We start from the raw sequence: 20,832 nt of genomic DNA, 5'->3' as shown, positions 1-20,832 counted from the left end.
TAGCCTAGCACCCATTTATGAACTTATTTACATTATAATGAAAGTTTTTCACAGAGGTGTTTTTATTTTTGGGGGGGTTGTGAATCTGTCATGTCAGCACATTTTATTTGTTGATGAAAATTTAGGTTCTGTAACCTGGTGTTTGAGGAATCATTTGTTCTGTAAAGGAATATGAGGTCAAGGATAAATGCATCTTGTATGGCTGAAGGTCAGACCCCCCCCCCCCCAAAAAAAAAACACACACACCACCATGCATCAGTCTGTAGGACTGAGTAGAGGGAGAAGGCTGTCCTTTCTGGCTGGATGACTGAGGGTCTTGAGGCTATTTATCTTTTTAGTTGGGAATCTCTGAGATCTCACAAGTGATATCTTTAGAATAATACATGGCAAAGGGGCATTATATTGAGTAATGGTCTGATAAGCAATGAGTAGAGGGGAATTAAGATCCCTTTGAATTTAGAGGTGATACCTTTGTAAATTAGCTACTGCGGTGGTGGTGCTGCGGTAGCGTTGTCGCCTCACAGTAAGACGTTGTCCTGTTCAATTCTCAGCTAGAGCGTCTTCTGTGTGGAGACTTGCGTGAATGGGCGTACCTTCGTTGAAGGTTGTGGGTCAGGACCGGCAACTCGGCACGTAAAAATCTACTGCCAATCATTAGCGGACCGGAGTTCCGCTATGGCGACCCCTAACAGAGAAAAGCCGAAAGACACAACAACCACCTTTGTAAATTAGCTGAGCCAGATTTCTGAAGTTCCACAGAGACATGAAGGACAAATGATCAAGAGTGTGTAGGTCCCCCTATAAGATTGTCTGAATGGAGGGGTGTTTTATTTACCAAAATAAGCTGTACTATATGTTTTCACATTTAATTTGAGACCCTTTTTACAGTCTTCTGCAAACCTAGATGACCATGATCCGATTGTTGGATTGAGGGTCTGAGAAATAGATGCCAGGTACTAGAAGGCCCAACACCAAGTCCTCTAGTACACTGCTGATGACTTTTTTGCTTTCAGAAGTGACACTTGTTACTCTGTCCACATGGGTTCTGTCAGACAGCCAGTTTGTGAACAATGTACAACATATGCATTTATGTTCAGATTTGCAAGGTCTGTCTGTAATGCCGGCATGGGAAATAGTTTGAAGGGCCTTGGCTAGATACAGATATGCTGTATCTACTGATGTCCTTCAAGGATGCATCTGCAGTCATAACAAATGGGTTGTCCTGTCGTCAGGCAGCCCTTCGGTCGGCCGGATTCCAAAGTCTGGGCCCGGCTCCGGCTGATGTCGCACTTCACCCGACGTCATCTCTGCTGGTCTTCGGGTATAAAGGCATCAGCCGACGCCATTTTCCTCAGTCTTTCTTGCCGCTGGCTCAAGCAGAAGCTGTTCGCAAGTGCCGATCGGTCAGATCCAGAGATTACTACTACCGAATACTACTTCGAAGACTTCTAAAAAGCTAAGTACCCCATTGGGGACTCTTTCTTGCCTCAGCCGATGTCAGAAAAAGTCAATAACTGTTTAACTTGTGGGAAACAAATACCTCATAAAGATTGCCACTCTTACTGCCTGCCTTGATTAGGCCCAGACCACGACGTAGCAGCCTGTTCGGCCTGTGCTTCCTTCAACCGACGAACGCTTAGGCGTCGGTCGGAGTTTGCTGAACAGTTTTTCGGCTCAGATTTTGCGTACATTATGCCGTCGGATCCTCCGACTTCTCAAATTGTTAAAAAACGCAAAGAAAAAGACCGACACTCGCGGTCCGCGGTTTCGGCCGAAACCACGGTTAAGCAAGCGAGTGTCTCTGTTTCGCCGAAACCGAGAAACCGGTCAATCTTCAGCCGAATCCATGACTACTACTGAGGCTCCTGCTACCTTAGTTGAATCGGCCTCAGAAGTTTTGCCTACTACTGTGGTTCCTAGTGATTTATCAGACACCATTCCTTTGGATGTCTCTACCCCAGCACGTGGTGCTGCTAGGCCTCCTGCAGCCATGTCTATTAAGGCCTTTGCCAGGGCTAAAGCAGCCAAAACTGTTAAATCAGTGCCTGTTAAGCCCCCCCTCACACAGGCCCACTTCTAGTTCACAAATGCTTACTCTGGCAGAGGATTTAATATCCTTAATTAGGGGATCCCAATCTCACCCAGACAGGGCCTCTCAGCCCCCAGAAAAGAGACCTAGAGCAGAGCCCCCCGAGCCAGTGTCCTCTGATGATTCTTCGGATGACTCAGACATTACAGACCAGCCAGAGGCTCCTTTTTCTACTTATGAAGATTCCGATGCTGAAGAATCCATTCCATCTGCCTCTCCACCAGAGGAATTTTCCTTTGGGGAAACCTTACATGCCATGAGAGAACAATTCCAATGGCAGGGACAAGATTTCTCAGATTCAAGAAAAAGGCTTAGGACATTTCTGCACTTACCACAACATAGGCCCTTAGCTATACCTCCAGTACTGCCTGTTGTGGATGATGCATTTAATGATGTTTGCACTGCTCCTGATACTTTACCTCCAGCCCCTGCCAAACCAGATAGATTTTACAGGGTGCCAGACACTCATCACCACCTATACAAGGCCCCACTTGCAGATCCTGAGACTATATCCCAGGGGCCTAAGGCAGTAGCCTCGACCTCAGCAAAAACCCTATTCCTTCTGAAAGGGAATCCAGGTCCTTAGAGAGATGGGGAAAAAAGTTTACACCTCTGCTACTCTCTCAGCTAGAGCTTTTAAACTGTCAGTTTCATATGATCCAATACCAAGAGTTTATGCTTGATCAGTTAACTAAGAAGCTGTCCACTGATGACTCCTTAGATAAGAAATATGTTTTAGAAATGGTGAATAACATTCAGCAGGTTAGTAACCATTCTTTAAAATGTGGCTATGATGCACTGGAGGCTTCATTTAGATCAGCCATGACTGGCACAGTGATAAGAAGGCATGCATGGTTGAAAGAACAGGTCTTGCCGGATCATGTTAAAGCAAAGCTGTTAGATGCTCCTATGGATAAGGCCAGTCTATTTGGTACACCTGCTCAGCAAGTAATGAAGAAAATGGAAGAGAAGGCAAAATCTGTACAAACAGTTAAGGATTTCTTACAGGTTCAGCCCCCAAGGTTTAGCAGGAACTGGCCTGCCAAAAATTGGTCCTTTCCAGACTCCTCAAAATCTCAAAGAGGCAGGAATAGACGCTCTAGAGGCAGAAATCAATCCAGAGGAGGTGCCTACAGAGGACGACAGTGGCAAGGCAATAACCGAGGCACAGACACAACCACTGCCACTGCAACAGGACAATCACAGTGACTTGGCTCTGACACCGCCTACCAGGGAGCAAATAACAGCACCTTTAGGCGGAAAGTTAGCCTTATTTTCAAAAATTGGCACTATATCACAAAAGACAAGTGGATTTTGCAAACCATAGACCAAGGTTACAGGTTCCACTTCCACACCTTACCAGTAAAAAGAGGAATGCCAAACCTACCTCCAAATCAAAAAACAGAAGCTCTAAAGCAGATAGCGCAATTAACAAAGATAAGAGCTGTGGAAAGAGTACCAATAACAGAACAGGGCAAAGGATTCTACTCCAGACTCTTCCTAGTACCAAGAAAAGAGAAAAGTTGGAGACCTATTCTCGACCTGTCCGTCTTAAACACATACATCATTGTCCCAAATTTCAAAATGCTGACCCTACAGCAACTTCTTCCCATGCTGGGCAAGGAGTGTTGGCTGGTAACTCTAGATCTCAAGGAGGCATACCTGCACGTCCCCATACGACCAAATTGCAGAAGATACCTCAGATTTCTTGCAGGATCAGAGCATTATCAATTCTCAGCATTGCCCTTTGGCTTATCTACTGCGCCCAGAGTATTCACAAAATGCCTGGCATCAGTAATCGCTCACTGCAGGCTACAGGGAATCCAAATTTATCCATACCTGGACGACTGCCTGTTACAAGCGGACAACAAAAGCAAGCTGACAACAGATTTACAAAGGGTCATTTGCTTACTACAAGCCCTGGGATACACAGTCAATTTACAAAAGTCAAGACTGATACCATCCCAAACAAGAACATTCTTGGGTGCGGAATTGGACACAGCAAAACAAATGGCATTCCTAACTGCAGAAAAACAAAACAACTCCTCTTTACTTCTTGGCATTAACAAAGCAGAACAAACTAACAGCAAGAAAAGTACTGCAGGCCTTGGGCTTCATGGCATCATGCATAATCTTGGTCCCACATGCCAGACTGCATATGAGAAAGCTACAGTGGTACCTAAAGAATTTATGGTCTCAACACAGGCACAGCTTAGAAACCGAAATCCCACTAATCCCATGCCTGAAACAGGAGTTCCTATGGTGGGCTCAAGCATGCCAGTCAAACCCAGGCTTGCCCTTCCACAACTTTCAAGCAAGCCAAACCATCACAACGGACGCCTCAGACCTAGGCTGGGGTGCACATGTTGGACAAATGCATACAAGGATTGTGGACTCCAGACCAGCTGCACCTGCACATAAACCAAAAAGAAATGCTGGCAGTAAAACTAGCAATCCAGAAATTCAGACCATTCCTCAAAGAAGGCCATTTAATGATAAGGACAGACAACACCACAGTCATGTGGTACATCAACAAACAGGGAGGCACTCATTCATACCCCTATGCAGAATGACTCTGGACCTTTGGAATATGGCTCTGAGCTACAACATCCAGTTACAGGCAATATTTGTGCCGGGAAAAGAAAACACCCTAGCAGACATGTTAAGCAGAACCACCTCGGATGCTCACGAATGGATGCTACACCTGGACATCTTCAAGGCCATCACAAAGAAATGGGGAATGCCACAAATAGACCTATTCGCATCCCCACACAATCACCAGCTCAAAAAATTCTGCACAAGGACATACCACCCACTTGCATGGAAGGTGGACTCTCTATCCTTCAGTTGGAAAGGCCTGACAGCATATGCATTTCCACCTCTTCCTTTGATGCACAAGGTACTACTGAAAATCAAAGAGGAACGCCCAAGGATAATCCTGATAGCTCCGAATTGGCCAAGACAACACTGGTATCCATTGCTGAGGAGCATGTCTCAGGGAGAATGTGGTCAATACCCTGATGCCTTTGATGTTAACTCAGAACAACTACAACATCATGCACCCAAACCTAAAAACCTTGCAACTGACTGCCTGGAACATCACATAGCAGCAACTAACCCAGACCTATCCCAAAGGGTTAAAGACATTATCCTTGAAGCCCGCAGACCTTCAACAAGAAGGAACTATGCAGGAAAATGGAAAAGATTTGTCATTTGGAGTACTGAAAGAGGAAAAGATGTGTCGAACATAGATATTGCTAACATCCTGGAGTACTTGGCAGAGCTTCTACATACAGGCCTGTCCTATTCCTCCATCAAGATACAAGCATCAGCTATTTCAGCAGAATACAGCTTCGATCCACCTGTCTTTTCGCATCCTCTACTCAGGCAGTTCCTCAGAGGGATCAAGAATGTAAAACCTCCTAGGAAACCACCATTACCAGCATGGGGCTTGAACTTTGTGCTAGAAAAATTGACACTCCCTCCATTTGAACCAGCAGCAACAGCAGATCTTCAACACCTATCATGGAAAACTGCTTTCCTACTGGCAATTACTTCAGCAAGGAGGGTTTCGAACTACAGGCCTTAATGGCAGTACAACCCTTCCTAATCTTCCATCAAGATAGGGTGTCCATGAGAACTAATCCTACATTTATGCCTAAGGTGGTATCCAGAGTGTCTTTAAACCAGGCAATCCACCTACCTACCTTCTTTCCCAATCCACAGAACAGGGGAAAGACTGCTGCATACCTTGGATGTACATAGACAGTTACGCTACTACCTGGACAGAACCAAAGGTCACAGAAAAACTGACCAGCTTTTAGTAGCCTATGCAACAGGAAGGGAAGGAAAAGCAATTTCCAAACAGACAATCTCCAAATGGATAGGAAATTGCATAAGATTCTGTTACTCCTACCACGGAAAACCAATTCCACAGAACATAAGAACTCATTCTACAAGGGCTACAGCCACTACCACAGCTTTCTTACGAGGAGTGGCAACCAAGGACATTATTGAGGCGGCTACTTGGACCTCCGTGCATACATTTGCCAAGCATTATAATTTACCTCTATACTCTAGATCCCGAGCAGGGTTTGCCACTGCTGTACTGCAAGGGATCCTAACTACACCATAATTCTTCTTCCTCCTCCCTAGTTTGGCTATGGTATTCTACCCATTTGTTATGACTGCAGATGCATCCTTGAAGGACATAGTACAGTTTTGTACCTACCATAAATGTAGATGTCCGAACAGGATAGCATCTGCAGTCAGGATTACCCACCCTCCTTCCCCTCTGTGGAACTCCTAGGGTATTTACCCTCCTAATAGCTAGCTGGGGGGGAGTCTCTTATGGTGTATTTGTTTGTATATATGTACATACATTGTTATTTTTTGTGTTTGCCTTCTACTTTTTTGGAAACATTGGCATTTATCCAAAATTTAGCTTACCAAGAGGGCAACTGGCATCTGGGGCAAGAAACACTGAGGAAAATGGCGTCGGCTGATGCCTTTATACCCGAAGACCCGCAGAGATGACGTCGGGTGAAGTGCGACATCAGCCGAAGCCAGACCCAGACTTTGGAATCCGGCCGACCGAAGGGCTGCCTGACGACAGGACAACCCATTTGTTATGACTGCAGATGCTATCCTGTTCGGACATCTACATTTATGGTAGGTACAAAACTGTACTTTTCTCTGACTTTTTCAAAGAAATAGACACTGGTCTTGCCTGTTTAACAGTGTTATTTACTGGTTAGTCTAAACCCCTTCTCTGTGTTATAACACTTGGGATGAGTTGCTGCTGTTGCTACAGGACATAGACTGAAATAACTTTTTTTTTTAATATGTCAGACTTCTACAGTAGCGTAAGCATTTGGGGATATATATTAGAAGAACTGAGCTTTGTGTTAACAAAAGGGACCTAAGGTTACTACACTTGACCACAGGGCTGTCAGTCTGTGACTTATTTCCTTTAATTTTCTCTGTCATTTCTTTCTGCAAAAATGAAGGCTACTCTCAGTTGTTTTTTTTCACTCTGGTTTTGGCAGCCATACCCCGCAGATCTGCTGAAGAGATTTCCACATCCTTCTGTACTCAAAGTAGGCCAAGTAGTATGTTAGCTACAAATCTAATGAAGCATGCATTTGTATATTTTATATCCATTTCACTGTGGTTCTGTCCCCACATAATGTGAGTACAGTATGTCTTTTCATTCCCTACTTCCAAGTTGTGCCCTGATCATCCGTTGCCCATTTAAGTTCTCTTATCTTCTGGTGGTTTACAATTCTGATATGCCAATGCTTCAGACTTTGATCACAATGGGGACAGCCTTGAGGTGGAAACTTTGCTGTCAGCTAACTGAAAGTGGACTAGAAAGTCACTGGTTCAGCTTAATTCTCTTTAATAACTTTGGCACTCCTCCCCTTCCCCTGGCTACAGTGCTATGCATACCTTAGTGAACCATTTCCTGCTAGCTCCCACCAAGCTAATGGAGCATACACTGCTCCCTCTACTCAAGATGGCTGAGGTAACCTCGGAGACGTATTCTTATTTTGTCTTCGCTTAGCTCATTCATTGCCCTAGCTTGCTAGTTGAACCTGGGCAGCAATTACCCTGTCAGACAATCATGTCTTTGTAGTAGGGCACCATCTCACTGAAGTTTGATGTTAGTATGGCTGGGGTATTGGTGCATAACCTTTGCCAATATCAGCAGTTGTTTTATGAAAGATAGTGCAGTTGTGGGTACCATCAAAGGGATATCATGGTCTTGACTTGGTCGTTATGAATATGTTCTCTTCATGTACTATTTTCCTGGTATTTCCTTCTTTAGTTAAGTGTGATCACAAGCTAGTGTCCTTCACCTTCAAAATTACTAAACTCGCTGAAACAAGTATCTCAAAATTCAAGCATTTCAAAACTAGTAATCTCATTAAATTCTATGGTGAAGTTTCAAAATTCACTTACAGCTGTATTACTCCAGATGTTGACACAATAAGTAGCTTCACAAGCAGTTCTATGCCCAGTAGGATAAATATAGACGTGGTAGTACCAGCAAGCTCTAAATATAATGAGAAATTTGAAAGCAAACCTCTCTGGTTTTCTAAATCTTTACAATAAAAAAATCCTTAGTTTTTAGCAGATCATGAGATCCTTAGGTCAAGGATTCCATCAGAAATTTGACTAAAAACTTAAAGTACTATTAGGTCTGCTAAAACATTACATGAACTTTGGTTAGCATCTAAACCTGAAGACAATTACAAATCTTTATTTAGCTATGTCAGGAAGATGAGAAGTAATATCCATCATTGCTCTGAACTTGTTCATAATTGCACCACCTACTCTGATCAAGTAAATATTACTTACATTCTAGCATACAAATTCAGTACAAATTTTACCCATGAGATGACTATCCAAAGCCTAGTTATTCCTGAATCTCTCAGACCTTCCATCATCAAAGAACATGTACTGAAGGTGCTCTGCAAAACTAATAGTTTCCACCATGGGATCTGATGATACACTTGCCTGTTTATTAAAACTTTACTAATACAAGCCCTGTCAAATCCATTCCTTAAACTGTTTAACATGAGTTTAGCCACTGGGTTTGTCTTTGAGGTTTGGCAAGCAGCAGTAGTGATGCTACTCACAAGGGTGGCCCCATCCCTGACACTAGGAGTTATAGGCCCATCAACCTGATGAATCTTTTGCAAGGCCATGGAACATATAACTGACCTGATAAACTATGATTAAAAATCTCATTAGGCTAGACCTGCAATAGTTTGGCTCTGTCACAGGCAGATCCTTTCTAATGAATTGGTTCACTTCTTCAAAAGAGTAACATAGGCTTTTGACTGGGCCAATGTATTTGACACCATCCCTCATGCTTACATAGTTTGTAAGCTTAATACATTACAAATGGATCCCTGTTTGGTAAGATGTATAGTAGATTGAGTAGCAGAGAGAATTTCCATGGTGTGTGTAGCAGGTGCCTCATGAGCAAGTGTGAAGGTGATCAGTAGTGTCCTGCAGAGTTCAGTGCTGAGACCCCTTTGTGTTTGGCATTTACTTTTCTGATCTTCAGACCATAAGCCAGGACCTCTGACTAAGCATGTTTTGGGACTACTTAAACCTGGGAGCCATTGTCAAGTCCCTGTCTGATACTTAAGCCCTTCAGCAAGAACTTATAAAACACTTGGTGTGCTAAAAATGGGTTCAGATTAAATGCAAAAAAGGTGCAATACTGTCACATTTGATACAGTCCTCCCCCCATCATACAGTGTAGACAACAAAACTCTTCAAACTAAAAATGTTGTTGAAAACCTTAGAACTTGGATTGATAATTCCTGTCCGTTGATCATGTAATGACTAGTCTGAAGGTTCCTTTACTTGGTATTATAAATTTCTGAGTGGAGCAGCATGGCTTACCTTCTGTGCCATTAGGTACCTGCTGATCCTTTACTTGGTATTATAAATTTCTGAGTGGAGCAGCATGGCTTGCCTTCTGTGCCATTAGGTACCCGCTGATCCTGGATGTCTTGTATTGCCACAAATCCATCCGCAGATGAAACACTGTGGAAAGAGGGTAATTACACAGCAACTTCCCCTTGTTGGGAATACACTTTTGCTGCAAATTAAGCAACAAGATACACTTATCTTCCTTCAAATGGAAACTAAATGATTGAATGGGTATTCCCAAATTCATCTCTGCTTTGACTGGATCAGCCCTCCTCGAAAAAGGTTTGGTTGAACGGTGGATACTGGCAAGAAGTGAATAAATGGTTGCAAGACTGTTTTGTGATTCCTGTGAGTGCATGCGGGAGTGTAATAAACAGCCCACATCAGCAGTTTACAAAACTTGCCACTAGGAGGTGCTGTTAATCCATATACTGTGCAATGGCTTAGCCTGCCAAGTTAACAGGTTTTAATTTTTCATGGTAAACACTGAGTTCTTCTGGATGAAGGTTTATTTTTGTCTGTGTGTTATAAACTGATGTAAATTGTACTTGGTTTACAAATTTTTGTGGCTTTATTTAAGTTTACAAAGGAGATTTAACATTTAAACAATGGATGTCTTGTAATTCTTCTGTTTCTTTTTGGTTTTATGGCTGTACAAATTAACATTCAAAGTTCTGTAAAGGAATTGTTCTAAAGTAAGCATTCGGCATTATCTTCACAGCTATTATAACTATAGGAAGGACAGCGTAAGAATTTCGGCACATGAGCAAGATCTGTAGTGGGACCGTCATATTCTGGATAGACAGGGCATTGCCTGTACTTTGAAGACAAGTAGCATAAAAGAGGAGGAAATTCTGTGCAGATACATGGGAGATAAAACAATCTGTTGAAGTTAAGGGGAGCATGGAGTAGTGATGACAGAAGTAGTGTTCTGTATGTCGAGTAAGTAATTCATGCTGACCAGAACACAGTAGCAATTTAAGAACCAGTGAATGATGCATTGGTTGAGTGAGTAAACCTAAGCAATAGAGCAGAATTTGAAAGGGTTTTGACTTTGGTAGGAGGCGAGTTTTAAACCAGGGAAGTGCTTCTAGATGGAGGTTACCGCTTACATTTGGAGGAATTTTGACTGAAAGAAACTTGAGATTTTTAAGAGGGGAGCATCTTTAAAATGAGAGTAAAGTTCTCCAAGTAGGTGTGTGATTTGGGTACCAAACATGGGAGTTGTAAGGGACTTTTTATAGAGGGTATTGGATCCCAGGAAGACTTCACTGAAAATGATAGTATAAGAAGTGTAATTGAGTTTGGGACCAGCTTTAAAGGGAATTTTAGAGATGAAGTAAGAGTAGGTGAGCGTAAAAGCAGCAGTCCTGCAGTGCACACCTCACCCTATCACCTGTGTGCCGTATGATTGTATTTTCTATTGTTCAGGTGATCAATTTAGCTGTAGCATAAGCTGCAGTTCTTAGCTCTACCTTTAAGAACTTAAGACTACAGCATAAATGAAGACTGTCCCATTAATAATGCTGAGCTAAGAACAGGAAGTGGGGTTCTGAAAGAAAGTACTAGAAATTAGATTATACAAGCATGAAGGTGAAGTACTGTGGGTAGCTCATCAGACATGCTTACTGTTGGTACCTTGCTTGTATGGCAGATTAGTTTTAGCAGTTTCTGCCCTATGCAATTCATATAGAACAGGAACAAAGCAGATAAACTGTTTGTGACAATAATGGCTTATGCTTAGATGTGTTGACCAAGCCTATGTGATGATTGTTACTGGCTTGATTGCATCAAATGCTGATTAAGTAACTCAAAAACTTTCATGCAGCTTTTTGGCACAGCATCTGATCTAAACTTTTGTAGGACTTTGAGAACTGCATTGAGAATACCACCGTTTTAATGTGGTTAGCAGTAATGCTGCATACATTACTTAGGAGCACACAGAGCGATGGTCAGTCAAGTAATTAATGTCTGGAATCAGGTGGTTGAAAATGTCTAAATTGATATGACTTCTATCTTCTGTCTGAACAAGACCTGTCCTTGCATAACATCTGGCATCTTTGAATAAGATCTGTGTGGCGTGGTGGGTTAATGCGGTGGGCTGTAGGTGAGAGGGGGCCTGGGTTTGAAACTTGGCAGAGGTGTTCATTTACCCTATTCAACCACAGCCTCAGTACAGGCTTCATTCCAGCAGAGTTGGGACCTGCCATTGTCATCTCCTTGCACAAAGGTGGTGCCACTATTGACCCTGGAAACTATTGCCCCATTAGCTTGGCAAGTCTGATCTGTAAAGCAATGAACCGTATTATTATGGATCTCATAAACAAGGACATAGGCAATCTCCAAGTACTTGACCCCGCCCAGTTCAGATTCGTCAAGGGCAAATCTTGCCTGTTGAACCTGGTTGACTTCTTTGAGACTGTCACCAAGGCCCTGGATTGAGGGAAAGTCGGTGCATACAGATTACCTTGACTTGGCCAAGGCCTTTGACACAATCCCACACTCGGGCATCATCGAAAAGCTAAAACAACTTGGCGAAAATCCCTATCTCATCAGGTGGGTGGCCAACTGGCTCACCTACAGGACCCTCAAAGTCAAAATAGGCACCTCCACCTCCGATAGCAGACCTGTCACTAGTGGAGTTCCCCAGGGATCGGTCCTGGGATTCCCACTGTTTGGCATCTACTTGTCAGAAGTTCAGGCAAAGACAAAAGGCCTGTGGCTGACCAAGTTTGCGGATGACCGCAATTTGGGTGCTGTCATTGACTCCCCAAATGATAACATACTGCAAGAGGGTCTCACAGCAACTAATGACTGGTGCCAAAGTCATGGCCTCAAGGTAAAAGCAAAAAAAAAGTATCATCATGCCATTTGGCAGAAACACAGCTCCTCCTGATTACCACATCAGTGGCAACCCCCTAAGCATACAACCTGTGGTGAGAGACCTGGGCACTCAGGTTGATAACCTCACATTCAACCATCATGTAGCGGCAGTGGTCAGAAAAGCCTTTTACTTGGTTCATCTCATAAGTAAAGGGATTACATCCAGAAAAACAAGGCGGTTATTACCTCTTTATACTTTTCCCTCCTTAGAACAATAATTGAATATAATGCCCCATTTGGTATGTACCTCTCAAAACATTTGCACCAACTGGAAAAGCCACTGAAATACCTCACAAAGAGAATCCATGGTCTCCAGCACTTGTCCTATGCAGACAGGCTCAAATCACTGTCACTGTGTTTCGTATTGTACGGATTGCTCAGTGGTGAGCTGTGCCTTGCTTACAAGGCAATCATGGATCCTGCCCTACTAGAGATGTTCCATATCCATTAGTCTAACTCCTCACGCATTACCTGCTCGAAAGGCCTGAATCTGATATGCGACATCAACAAAACCTGCTAGAGAGACAGGTTTGTCTCCCAGAGGCTGCTCCATCTCTGGAATAGACTTCCCATACATATCAAACAGAGCACCTTGCTGACCCTCTTCATGCGCAACCTTGAGTGAATGGGAAGCCACAAATTTGTCCCAGGGGTTCCACCTGTGTCCCTCATTGACAGGGGAGACAGGTGCTGATTGAGGTTTCTTTTTGGGATAAACTCTTTTTGTTAGGCTTGGAGCCACAGGGTCATTAGCCTAGTAACCTTCTATGATCCTGTATGCCACTGCTGCACTGCATTTTACTTTCAAGGCATGGGATCTTGTCTGTGATAAAATGTAGATTGGGTCCATTTGGTGAAGATCACTGTGCCCTCCTTGCACCACTGGGCTAGCTATCCTTAAGGACAAATGATTTGTGGCAATGTGCAGTGAGATTCCTAAGTTTTGCAGCATTGAGTGTTGCATTTTGTGCCCACAGCCTCTAACTGAATGTTTACATGGGAAAACAGTCAAAGATAAAGGTGGAATGGGTGTAGTTTATATGATTGTATCTTGTTTTACTGAGACTTGATTGGACAAACCTGACTAATGGAACTGGTACACTGTGAAGGTTTTTGTGAAAGCCTAACAACTATATGATGACTCAGTAAGTATAGACCCCACAAGGTAATTTCACTGAAAAGCACTTCAGTTTTAATGGACTTTGCACATTTTCCTCTCTGTTTTGCAATTGGAGTTTAGTTTGTAGGTTGTGGGGGTGAAGCCCTTATAGGGGTGATTGGCACAGAGAAATTTAACCCTGCAAAAAACAATACTTTGAGGTTCATTTAAAATGGTTTTCATGATTCAGCTTTGCAGTATTATCACCTGGTGACATTACCTTCAGTGAGTCAAATTGAATTTGTTTTTATGTGGAAGCGAAGTTCCCATCTCACTCCATGTAGTGGGCTTTATCATCTGCGTTTCCACAACCTGTGTAGCTAAGTGTGTGACCACAAACCCTCAGGATAGGTTATAAAAACTTAGTGAATACTGAACCACTTTGTTGGATGAGGTTTCATGTAAATCAAATGTGGACAGCCAAATAAGATTGAGTAGCCAGTGGCTGCCATTGGTTGGGTGGAGTAATAACTAGCAAGATAGCTCCAAATGAAAGCTGAGGAGAGGATTGTCTTTCAACAATACCAGCATGTTTTTCACTGCATCATCTTGCACCAGTTTGTCCACCAAGTAAATGTATAAATGAGTACACATATATACTGCATAAACTCAAAGCTTTCACTTAATATACTTTCAGAAGTGCATTTTTGCCAGCTGACTTGATTGTCTGATAGTTATAAATTCCCACCCCATCTCCTTAACAGACCAGCTAATACAGAATTCTTACGACTAGCCTTTACGAGTAACACAGATCTAGAACCCTTACAAAAAGCTGCATAGACATTTTTCTGTGCTGCTCTGTGGAACATAGGGATGCAGCTGACTGCTATCCAAGATGACTAGGGTTTGACTAGTGATCTGGGTAGTAGGGGATCCAGCTAATGAGGGTGGCAGTGAGTAGTTGATACTAGCTTGCATATCCTAGGTGGAAGGAGTCCATCTGAGCTGTGGATTAGTGGCTCCTTACCGAGACCTAGGAGGTTACACTGGACTGGATTGCACTCTTAAAATTGCCAGGTAGGGAAGGTGGTTGTAGTGGGGTTTACAGTGTGTGTGCTAGCATACATGCTGATGGGCTCTACATAGGTTCATAGGTGTGTACTAGGTTAATGGCCATGGAGCCTTTACAACCCTACCCCATAGGATTAACCTGACATCGTGCCACCCAACATTAGTTACTAGTACCTCTGTTAGGTAGAGCCACTGGAGTGATTCCTGTGGTGAATTTTCTATTTCCCACTAACTCATCAAGATTTCTTTTGAAGAGGGCCAGTGAGGTGCTCTGTTTGACATATATGGGAAGTCTATTTCATAGCATGGACAATGTCTGGGTTATGAACCTGTCCCTCCAGCATGTTCTGTTGATTGTTGTAATGAGGTTGAGGTCTCTGGAGCGTGTGGTGTGGAGGTATTGGATTTCTTTAGATGTAGCATTTCTAACAGAGCTGGGTCAGACAAGGCTTTGTACGTCAAGCAGAGATCGCCTCTTAAGTAGGCGATATGAGACAGATAGTTGGAGTTTTTTGAGTCTGTCCATATAGGACAACTGTTTAAGGCCTGGGATCATCTTTGTGAGGTACTTTTGCAGCCTCTCCAGTCAGTTGTTGCAGGTGTCTAGTGAGGTATGTGCCAAATGAGGCATTGTACTCTATGATTGGCCTAATGAGGGAAGAGTAAAGGGAGACAGTGGCCTCTTTCTTCCTGGATGCAAAACCCTTAGTAATGAGATGTGCCACATAGAAGGGCTTTCTGACCACAGTGGCAGTGTGGTGCTCAAAAGAGAGGTTGCTGTCAACCTGTGTTCCCAGATCTCTTATAACGCTTTCTATGTTCAGTGGAGTACCATCGATGTGGTAATTCATGGGAACCAAGTTTTTCCCGAAGTGGATGACGACACATTTTTTGGCATTGAGCTTAAGGCCATGGTTCTGACACCAGTTGTTGGTCTCGGTGAGGCCTTTCTGCAAGATGTCAACATCACCTGGGGAGTTAATAATAGCTCCCAACTTGCAATCATCAGCGAACTTTGTCAGCCAGAGTCCCTTCCTGTTGGCCTGGACTTCAAAGAAGTAGATACCAAACAGGAGAGGCCCCTGGACCAAACCCTGTGGGACTCTAGTCGTGACTGGTCGGCAGTCTGACTTGGAGTCAGCTGCTTTCGCAGTCTGGGTTCCATCTGTGAGCCAGTTTGCAACCCACCTAGTGATATAGCGGTTAATGCCTAGCTTAGTGAGTTTTTCTATGATTCCTGGTTGGGGAGTGGTATCAAAAGCCTTGGCCATATCAAGGTAGGCTTGTATGACTCACCTTGCCCTCATCCACAGCTCTGGTGACTGACTCAAAGAAGTCAACCAGGTTGACCAGGCATGATCTACCCTTCACAAAACCAAACTTTGTGGGATCCAGAGTTTGGAGATTCCCTACATCCTTGTTTATTAGGTCCATGATGTGTTCCATAGCTTTGCATATTAGACTCGTCAGGCTAATGGGGCGATAGTTCCCAGGGTCTGTAGCCACTCCTTCTTTGTGGAGAGGGATGACTAGCAGTGCGCCATTCCTTGGGGACAAAGCCTGAGTTGAGGCTGTGACTGAACAGGGCACACAGGTGTGGTACCAGATGTTCTTCATCTCACATTGCTGCAGTCCTTACATATGGGTAGTCCGCTGTCCTCGGTCGGCCCGAATACCAAAGTATTAGGCTGACGTCGGTCATGGGCGCTCAGATCTGACATCAGAGCGTCAGGGTATAAAAGCGCATGACCGACGTCATATCCTCAGTCTTTTTTGCCGCATGGTCCGATGCAGAAGCAGCGTTGCAAGTGCCGTTCGGCGTTCTGAAATTTTCGTATTCTGAGTTTCAGACCGAAACCAAGTTGGGCTAAGTACCCGTTGGGGAATATTTTTTTTTTTCTTGCCTCAGTTAATTCCGGATGTCAGAAAAAGTGAATAATTGTATTTCTTGTGGGAAACAGATACCGCATAGGGATTATCACTCTCTTTGCATTCCTTGTTTGGGACCTGAGCACGGCGTAGTCGGGTGTCGGTTTTGTGCTAGGTTTAATAAGCGCACCATAAAACGAAGGTTAGATTGCGCTAGGTTAGTCTTTGGTAAGCGGTGTAATTATAATATGCCGTCGGATCCTCCGACTTCCACGCCTAAGAAGCGCAAAGACATATCTTTGAAAACTAGACAGGATGATTCGTCCGTTTCGGACGCCGGTCCTGTAGAAGCTACAGTGGAACAGGTGGATCCGGCTGAAGTTTCTGTTGAGTCTCAGGGGGAAACTTTGATTTTGCAGGATGTGGCCTCACAGGAGTCAGGTCAAGCTGAAGGGGCCTCTCAGGTCACTGTTCTCCCTGCTATGCCTAAGGTGGTTAGGCCTTCTGCTACTATTTCTAAGGCTTCTTCTACGGGCAGGTCTGTTTTGCCTTCCTCTGGTGTCACTCCAGGTACTTCAGGGTCTGTGCCTAAAAAGCACATGCTTAAAATGGCAGAAGATTTGATTTCTTTAATTAGAGGTTCTATGCCCCCTCCTGATAAGAGGCCCAGGGTGGAGCCAGAGTTGGAAAGTTTGGATCAGGCCTCAGATGACTCAGAGTCTTCTGCTGAAGATATTCAAGATTTTCCCCCTTATTCGGATTCTGATGCAGAGCATTCCACTCCTTCTGCTTCTCCTCCAGAGGATTTTTCTTTTTCAGAAACTCTGCATTCCATGAGGGAGCATTTTAAGTGGGAAGGACAGGATTTCTCTGATTCACGGAAGAGGCTTAGGGAATTCTTGTTTTTACCACAGCATAGACCCTTGGCTATACCTCCTGTTTTGGATGTTGTTCAAGATGTTTTCTCTGAGGCTTCCCTTAATCCAGATTCTTTGCCTCCTGCGCCAGTAAAACCGGACAGGTATTACAGAGTGCCTGAGGCTCATAAATATCTGTATAAGAGTCCTAGGGCGGACCCGGAAACTATTAGTCAGGGGCCTAAGGGTGTTAGAGCCTCTGTTGTTAAGACTCCGGTTCCTCTAGATAAGGAAGCTAGAGCTTTGGATAGATGGGGTAAGAAGGTGTATACCTCTTCTACTTTAGCAATGAGGGCTTTAAATTGCCAGTTTCATATGTTGAAGTATCAGAATTTCCTCCTTTCTCAGCTAAAATCTAAAGTGGATGCTTTGGCAGAGGGCATTGAGTGTAAGGAATTGCAGGATTTAGTACATGTCTCTGAACAGGTGGGTAAGCATTCTTTGCAGTGTGGTTTTGATGCTGTACAGGCCTCTTCTAGGGTGGCTGCCACTGGTTCAGTTCTTCGTAGGCACGCCTGGCTTAAGGATCAGAATTTGTCCGGGCATGTTAAAACTAGAATTCTGGATGCCCCTTTACAGTCTGAAGTTTTGTTTGGTACCCCTGTGGAGTTGGTTTTGAAGAAAATGGAAGACAAGGCTAAGTCTATGCAGACTGTTAAAGATTTTTTGTAGGTGCAACCTCCAAAGTTTAGTAGAAATTGGCCTACTAAGGGGTGGACGTATCCTTATGATTCCCAGTCTAGGGGTAGATCTAGACGTGGCAGGGGCAGAGCTCATAGTACATTCAGGCCTAGAACTTGGAGTTCGCCTGCACAACCTGCAGGTGAGGGCAGGGGCCAGTCCTTTCGTAAACAGGCCCAATGACCTGCATTTTCAGCTGCCAGATTCTTCTTGCCTGGCAGCTCCTTTGGGAGGAAAGTTAGCACTTTTCAAGCAAAACTGGCTTTTAGTCACCCAGGATAAATGGGTGTTGGACATTATAAACCGAGGCTACAAGTTCTATTTCCATACATTGCCTCCTTTCAAAGGCATGCCAGACGTTCCTCCTCGGCAAAGGATAGAGGCTCACAAGCAGATTTCTATACTTCTTCAAATAGGAGCTATACAGCCAGTTCCTCTGTCAGAAGTGGGCCTAGGATTTTACTCTCGCCTGTTTCTAGTACCAAAGAAAGGAAACACGTGGAGACCAATTTTGGATTTATCTATCCTCAACACTTATCTGGACATTCCAAAGTTCAAAATGCTGACGTTACAACAGCTTTTACCTCTGCTGGGAAAAGATCACTGGATGGTAACTCTGGATCTCAGAGGCTTATCTTCATGTTCCTATCAAGCCCAGTTGGTGGAGGTACCTACGTTTTCGGGCTGGAAATTTACATTATCAGTTCTCTGCATTGCCCTTTGGCTTATCTACTGTGCCCAGAGTGTTCACAAAGGTTCTGGCTCCAGTGATAGCCTTTTTCAGGTTAAGAGGAATACAGATTTATCCTTATTTGGACGATTGCCTGATTATTGCACAAGACAAGGATGAACTTCTTCATCATCTACAGTATGTGATGGTAGTGTTAAGATGCCTAGGGTATTCTGTGAACGAAACAAAGTCCAGTCTAGTACCCTCTCAGGACATGTGCTTTCTGGGTGTGAGACTGAATACAGCTTCCCAGATGGCTTTTTTGACCCTGGACAAACAAAGAAGCCTTTCTCTTTATTTCCATCAAATGTCTCTACAGTCCAGGCTGACTGCAAGGACAGTCCTTCAAGCCTTGGGGTTCATGGCATCTTGTATTCTGGCGCTTCCCAATGCCAAACTGCATATGAGGAAGCTTCAATGGTATCTCAAAAATGTATGGACACAACACTGCCAGGATCTAGACACTGTCATTCAGATAATACCTTGCATTCAGAAGGAATTTTTGTGGTGGGCTCAGGAATGTCACCTAAACAAGGGACTCTCTGTGACCCGACCAGAGGCGAGTCAGATTTTAACGACAGATGCCTCAGACAAGGCTTGGGGAGCACACCTCAATGGAAAATGGGTGCAAGACACGTGGCCTGTCAGACTTCAACATTTGCATATCAACTTGAAGGAGATGTTAGCAGTCCAATTTGCACTGATGGCTTTCAAGGATTTACTTCTCCCAGGGCAGGTGTTGATTCAAACAGACAACACTACTGTCATGTGGTACATCAACAAGCAAGGGGGAACCCATTCGTACCCTCTTTGCAGGCAAGCGATGATTTTGTGGGAGACTGCTCTCAGTTTACACCTCAATCTTCAGGCAAGGTTTCTACCAGGAGCACAGAACTCCTTAGCAGATGTGTTGAGCAGACAAATAGTGGATCCTCACGAGTGGAAACTGGATCCTCATGTATTTCAAAAGTTGACAGTGTTATGGGGGACTCCAGACATAGATCTGATGTCCTTCATGGATGCATCTGCAGTCATAACAACTGGGTTGTCCTGTCATCAGGCAGCCCTTCGGTCGGCCGGATTCCAAAGTCCGGTCCGCTTCGCTGATGTCGCACTTCACCCGACGTCATCTCTGCTGGTCTTCGGGTATAAAGGCATCAGCCGACGCCATTTTCTTCAGTCTTTCTTGCCGTGGCCAAGCAGAAGCTGTTCGCAAGTGCCGGTCGGTCAGATCCAGAGATTACTACTACCGAATACTCCGAAGACTTCTAAAAGCTAAGTACCCCGTTGGGGACTCTTTCTTGCCTCAGCCGATGTCAGAAAAAGTCAATAACTGTTTAACTTGTGGGAAACAAATACCTCATAAAGATTTCCACTCTTACTGTTTGCCTTGTTTAGGCCCAGACCACGACGTAGCAGCCTGTTCGGCCTGTGCTTCTTTCAACCGACGAACGCTTAGACGCCGGTCGGAGTTTGCTGAACAGTTTTTCGGCTCTGAATTTGCGTACATTATGCCGCCGGACCCTCCGACTACCCAAATTATTAAAAACGCAAAGAAAAGACCGACACTCGGTCCGCGGTTTCGCCGAAACCATGGTTAAGCAAATCATGAGTGTCTCGGTTTGGCCGAAACCGAAAACTGATCAGAGTACAGCCGAATCAATGACTACTACTGAGGTTCCGTTACCTTACTTGAATCGGCCTCAGAAATTTTACCTACTACAGTGGTTACTAGTGACTTATCAGACACCATCCCTTTGGATGTCTCTACCCCAGCACGTGGTGCTGCTAGGCCTCCTGCAGCCATGTCTATTAAGGCCTTCGCCAGGGCTAAAGCAGCCAAATCTACTAAGTCAGTGCCTGTTAAACCCCTCAACCAGGCCCACTTCTAGTTCACAAATGCTTACTCTGGCAGAAGATTTAATACCCTTAATTAGGGATCTCAACCTCACCCAGACAGGGCCTCTCAGCCCCAGAAAAGAGACCTAGAGCAGAGCCCCTCGAGCCTGTGTCCTCTGATGATTCTGCGGAAGACTCAGAT

General features: G+C 44.2%; 1 protein-coding gene across 1 annotated transcript in view; it reads left to right on the top strand.

Moving 5' to 3' along the window:
- The window catches only part of SLC35B1 (solute carrier family 35 member B1), a 516,390-nt gene that overhangs the window by 418,606 nt on the left and 76,952 nt on the right, over positions 1–20,832 (top strand). The window lies entirely within an intron of this gene.

This window comes from Protopterus annectens, chromosome 13.part0 (assembly GCF_019279795.1).
Source record: "Protopterus annectens isolate FY-2018-M chromosome 13.part0, PAN1.0, whole genome shotgun sequence".
In the NCBI taxonomy this organism is placed as follows: domain Eukaryota; kingdom Metazoa; phylum Chordata; order Ceratodontiformes; family Protopteridae; genus Protopterus; species Protopterus annectens.
This window is presented reverse-complemented; position numbering and strand designations above follow the sequence as displayed.